The sequence below is a fragment of the Capricornis sumatraensis genome, chromosome 1, assembly GCF_032405125.1.
Source record: "Capricornis sumatraensis isolate serow.1 chromosome 1, serow.2, whole genome shotgun sequence".
Classification (NCBI taxonomy): domain Eukaryota; kingdom Metazoa; phylum Chordata; class Mammalia; order Artiodactyla; family Bovidae; genus Capricornis; species Capricornis sumatraensis.
This window is the reverse complement of record NC_091069.1, coordinates 12443178-12449431: the sequence shown is the minus strand read 5'-3', so window position 1 is coordinate 12449431 and position 6254 is coordinate 12443178. Positions and strand designations below refer to the sequence as shown.

Sequence of the window (6254 nt, the reverse complement as noted above, 5' to 3'; positions counted from 1 at the left end):
CGTGTCCAGTGGCCATATCAAATGTGACATTCCGGCAGAATGTGTGAACACGCTATCTTTCAAGCTGTTGATTCTTTGGGAAAAAAAAAAGAAAATACCTTAATTCCCAGTGACAATAGCATTCACTGCAGTTAAAACCTAACAGAAGGCAAAGCAATGTGGGGCATAAAGAAAAAAGTAACACTTGGAGGAATGCAACATTCAGCCTTTCATTTAACAGATATTTATTTTCGATACCTTCTCTCTGCCTGTCATTCTGGCCCCACTGTTCTCAAGTCAGTCGCCCTGCTTCATTTTTCCCTGTACTTTTTTATTGCTCCCTGACCATACATTATATGTTTATTTGCTTGTGGCCTGTGATGGTTAATTTCATGTGTCAGTGTGACTGGGTCATGGGGTGCCCAGGTATTTGGTCACATGTTTTCCTGGGTGTGCCTGCAACAGTGTTTTGGAGGAGATGAACATTTGAATCAATGGACTTTAAGTAAAGCAGGTTGTTCTCCCTAATGTGGGTGGCCCTCATCCAGTCAATGAATAGCCGAATAGAAGAGACCGAGCAAGAGGACTTTGGCTTTTTCTGCCCTCAGGCTGGAATCTCCACCGTGTGCTCTACTGAATTTCAGGCCTTTGGGCTCAGGCTGGAATTATAGCACAGGCTTTCCCGGGTCTCCAGTTTGACAAATGCAGAGTTGAGGGGTTTTTAACCTCTATAATTGTATGAGCCAGTTCCATACAGTAAATCACTTGCTATAAGTACAGATAGAGATGATAGAGACAGAGGTGTAGATGTGTACGTATATATATCCCACTGGTTCTGTTTCTCTGGGGAACCCTAATACATGGCCCATCTCCCCTATTGGAGTGTCAGTTATCTCACTTCCAGGTGATGGCTCCAGCCTCCTAATTCATCTCTCTGGTTCTCTTTTTGCCTCCTCCTCAATTCGTTTTCCACCAACTGGGAGGGCATTCTCCTGCTTTAAGTCACCAGGGTTTCCTCTGGGGTCCAGAGGGCCACAGAGTAGAGAGAGGGCCAGGCTCCCTGTTCTGGAGGCCTGCCACAGATGGACACACTTTCTGACCGGCTCTCTGAACTCAAGTGACTTGACTTTTCCCAGGTGCCCTCATGTCTCAGGGATGCTTACCGCCCCCCCGCCCCCATCACTCCCTTATCTACCTGTAGGCCAAACTGGGCCTCTCTGCTCCTTGCCTCCCTCCAAGAAGGTAGGAGTCACACGAGTCCAGCTCAGGCTCCTCAACAGGTCAGCCTTGTCCCTAAAGCCTGGTAACAAGCTCAAGCATGTACTCAGCTCACTCGCTGGCACACTGAAAGTGCTCAAAGGCGGGTAGCGCTTATTTAATAGCAGCTTTATTGAGATTATTGGAGAAGGAAATGGCAACCCACTCCAGTATTCTTGCCTGGAGACTCCCATGGACAGAATAGCTTGGTGGGCTACAGTCCACGGGTCGCAAAGTGTCGGACACGACTGAGCGACTTCACTTTCACTTTATTGAGATTATAATTCATACACCCCAAAATTCACCCTTTAAAGCGTGAAATTCAGAGATATACTCAGAGTTGTGCAACCATTACCATTACTTGTTTTCAGAACATTTTTATCACCGCCAAAGAAACCCTGTTACCCCTGTTCTTTCTCCCCTCTCTCCAGTCCCTGGTAACCACTAATCTGCTTGCTGTCTCCATGGATTTACCTATTGAAGATATTTCATATAGAAAGAATCATACCACATGGGGTCTTTTGCGTTTGGCTTCTTTAATTTAGCATCATGTTTTAAAGATTCGTCCGTGTTGTGGTATGTCTCAGTCAGTCAATCTTTTCTAATTGCCAGATATTATTCTGCTGTATGGATAGATCACACTTTGTTTCTTCAGTCCTCATTTGACAGAGGTTGGGTTGTTTCTGCCTTTCGGCTATTACAAAAAATGCTTCTGCAAACATTCATGGATAAGTTTTTGTGTGGACAAATGTGTGTGGATGTGGGCAAGTACACGGTAGTGGAATTGCTGGATCATATGGTCACAGTATATTTAACTATCTAAGGACATGCCAAACTGTTTTCAAAAGTAGTTGTAGCATTTTACATTCCCACCAGCCATGTAGCAGGGTTCTAATTTCTCCACATCCTCATCAACACTTGTTACTGTCTTTGTTTTAGCTATCCTAGTGGACATACTGCTTAATAGTCATCGTGGGAACTGGGGTAAATGTTGTGTGCTCAAGAGTGCACCCAGCCTCCCTGTGGCCCATCCTTCACGATACTGACCCATCTCAGTTGCCAGATTCCTACTTGGCTTCCATCTAGCATCTCTTTTCCTTTTCCTGGCTCCATCCCTCACTGTCTCATACACTGAGACACCCTTCTCTCCGTGGTGCTGTTGGTTGTTTGCTGCTGCTGCTGCTGCTAAGTCACTTCAGTCGTGTCCGACTCTGTGCGACCCCATAGACGGCAGCCCACCAGGCTCCCCCGTCCCTGGGATTCTCCAGGCAAGAACACTGGAGTGGGTTGCCATTTCCTTCTCCAATGCAGGAAAAGTGAAAAGTGAGAGCGAAGTCATTCAGTCGTGTCCGATTCTTCGCGACCCCAGGGACTGCAGCCTATCAGGCTCCTCCGTCCATGGGATTCTCCAGGCACTCCAAACTAGATAAACATGTAGAACCAGGTACAGCTACCTGCCTGAGGAATATGACTGCTGTCTGGACCTTCTGGTGTTTGAAATCAGTGTTCTTGGTATGGACTCCAGCCCACGCTGAGCCCAAGTACTCTGTCCCTTTAGATACCACAAGAGGGGACAGAGTTAGCTCTGATTAAGGTCACTTCAAGATACAGTTAATGAGGGACTTCCCTGGGGGTCCAGTGGCTAAAACTCTGTGCTCCCTATGCAGGGAGGGCCCGCGTTTGACTCATGACCAGGGAACTAGATCCCACATGCTGCAACTAAAGAGCCTGCATGCTGCAACTTAGACCTGGTGCAGCCAAATAAATATTTAAAAAATAAATAAATAAGTGGAATTTCCCTAGGTAGTCCAATGGCAAAGAATCCACCTGCCAACGTGGGGGGCACAGGCTTGATTCCTGGTTGGGGAACTAAGATTCCACATGCGACTGGGCAACTAAGCCCATACACCACAAGTACTGAGCCCATGTGCCCAGAGCCTGTCCTCTGCAAGGAGAGAAGCCACCACAGTGAGAGGCCCACACACTGCAACTAAGGGCAGCATCCGCTGAGCACAACTAGAGAAGCAGCGACAGAGCAGTGAAGACCCGACACAGCCCTCCCACCCGAACAATAACATAAAAATACAAAACCTACAAAACAACGTATCTACAAATAAAATCTAAAAAAAAAATACAGTCAACGATGCATGGCAACAGTGGAAATACTGGCTAACATTTATTTATTTGCTGTTCTCCATCGGCCTGGCACTGTGCTAAGCACTAACACGTATGCTTTTTGTCAATCTTTATGACAATCTTGTGAAGGAACACAGTTATTTCCATTTTACCGATGAGGAAATTCTGTTGAGAGGATGAATCACTTGCTCAAGGATACACAACATGCAAACACTGCAATGTGAGCCATGGATCACCCAAGGCAGAATCTGAACGCTTACCTGGTATACTGCACCTCCCGACGCTTCGGGGACAAGCTAGGCACAGTCCTCCTCTCCAGTTCCAAGTACCAAACTCTGCAGTAGTTTCCTATTGATGCTGTATGTAACAAGTTAACAGAAACCGAGTTATACCCAGACTCCAAACAACACAAATTAAGTATCTTATAGTTCTGGGGGGTCCGAGTTCCCTGTGGGTCTTAACGGGCTAGAATGAAGATGTGGGCAGGGCAGGGTGGCATTCTTTCTGGAGGCTCTGGGAGTGGATCCCTTTTCTCATCGCTAGTCTCTCTAGGCTGCCTGTGTTCCTCTACTTGTGGCTCCTTCCTCCATCTTCAAAGCCAGCAACTTTTTTTGGCCTTTGGTTTTCCAATAATCTCTCTAGGATGGCCACTTTGGCTCTAAATTTGAAAAGTTCTAAGACTTTGCAACCCTATGGTTTTTTTTTAAATTGAGGTCACCCGAGGACCATGGATGGAGGAGCCTGGTGGGCTGCAGCCCATGGAGTCGCTGGGAGTTGGACACGACTGAGTGACTTCACTTTCACTTTTCACTTTCATGCATTGGAGACGGAAATGGCAACCCACTCCAGTGCTCTTGTCTGGAGAATCCAGGGATGAGGGAGCCTGGTGAGCTGCCATCTATGGGGTTGAACAGAGTCGGACATGACTGAAGCAACTTACCAGCAGCAGCAGAGGACCAGAATGGGCCAAAGCTACCAAAATGTTCTCAACCCTTTTTAAAAAGGCAGAAGTGTCTTGACACACGCTACAACATGGATGGACCTTGAAAACATCATGCTAAATGAAAGGCCACATATGGTATGATTCTGTTTATATAAAATCTCCAGAGTAGGCAAATCTAGAGAGACAGAAAGTAAAGACATGATTGCCAAGGGTTGGAGAAGCTGAGGGGAAATAGCAAGGGACAAGTAGGTACAGGGTTTCTTTATGGAGTGATGAAAATATTCTGAAGTTAGTGGTGATGGTTGCACAACTGTGAATAGACCACTGAACTGTATACTATAAAAGGATGAATTTTGTGGTATTGCAATAGGAAAAAACAAATCTGACTCCATATTGGATGTTTCTTTTACTTTAATCTTTGTATTCTATTGCTTTCGCTGCAAGTTAACCACCAAAGGCATGTTGTCTGTAAGCTTAAATTATACATAATGAATGGCCCATCTCTGGGAACCCTGCCACCCAGGTAATGAGTGTTAAGCTAAAATATCATTGTTCAACTTCTGACCAGGCCCACCTGTGAAGAGTGGCAGGAAGGAAGAAATCAACACATCGCCTACAGTCTAACTGGAACCAGGACTTTACCCCCTCCCCTCTTAGAAGCCTGAATGCTAACACAGAGAAGATGGCTCTTTGGGATATTTATCCACCATCTTCTTGGTCCCTGGTGGCTCAGATGGTAAAGCGTCTGCCTGCAGTGCAGGAGACCCAGGTTCAATCCCTGGGTTGGGAAGATCCCCTGGAGAAGGAAATGGCAACCCACTCCAGTACTCTTGCCTGGAAAATTCCATGGACTGAGGAGCCTGGGGGGCTACAGTCCATGGGGTCACATAGAGTCGGACACAATTTAGTGACTTCACTTCTTGGTCTACTGGCTTCCCAAATAAAAATAAAGTCGCTATTCCTTGCCCCAACAACCCCTCTCTCCATTTACTGATGAGCAGTATAAGCTCATTTGTGAGTTACATCTCAATTAAAATAAATAAATTTATATAAAATTTAAAAAAATATGATAAGTGTAAAAGGTGTTCTTGGGACACAAGGTCTCTTAGTCAAATCTGGGCTTTAGGAAAGGCTCTCCAGAGGATGCAATGGAAGATGAATGAATGAATGAAGTCACTCAGTCGTGTCCAACTCTTTGTGACCCCGTGGACTGTAGCCACCAGGCTCCTCCATCCATGGGATTCTCCAGGCAAGAATACTGGAGTGGGTTGCCATTTCCTTCTCGGGGGGATCTTCCCAACCCAGGGATCGAACCCGGGTCTCCCACATTGCAGGCAGATGCTTTAACCTCTGAGCTCCCAGGGAAGCCCTGGTATGGAAGATGAGTTAGTGTCAAATGAAGGAAGACAGAAAGAGCATTCAGGCAGAGGGAGCATGGCGGTGTGAATAAGTATGGCCTGTTGATGAGCCTTGTTAGATGAATGGACAGATGGATGGACAGACGAGTGAATGAACGAATAGTGGAGGGAGGGTGGATAGACAGTAGATGAATGGAGGTGGGTCAGCGGATGCAGTGGCAACACAGGCATGCATAACCTGATTATCTGATCTTATCCAACAGTTATCTCAGCCTTTACTGCTTACTCCCTTGATGTTTGGGTCAGGAATTTAGGGAATGTCAAAGATGAAAGACACAGTATGCCCCCTGGGGAGTCTGCAGTCCTGAGTGCAGAGTTGTGGAGCCACATTACTCTTGCTGCTAGGGGACTTCCCAGGAGAGCCACCAATGGTTACATTTAGGGGACAGACAGAAGGAGGAACTAGAGAAGAAGGTGGAATCAGAGAGCCAGCCAGGAACCAGCCTGGGGCAGCCTCACCAATCAGCTCTGCAGGAAAAAAGAAGCCATGGAACAGGACACCCTCAAGGTGGCATGTCGTC

General features: G+C 46.5%; 1 non-coding gene across 1 annotated transcript; it reads left to right on the top strand.

Annotated features, from left to right (window-relative positions):
- The first annotated feature begins 5033 nt into the window (after nucleotides 1-5033).
- On the top strand, nucleotides 5034-5105 carry TRNAC-GCA (transfer RNA cysteine (anticodon GCA)). The gene has a single exon. It is a non-coding gene; the product is annotated as a tRNA-Cys (tRNA).
- Nucleotides 5106-6254: the final 1149 nt, after the last annotated feature.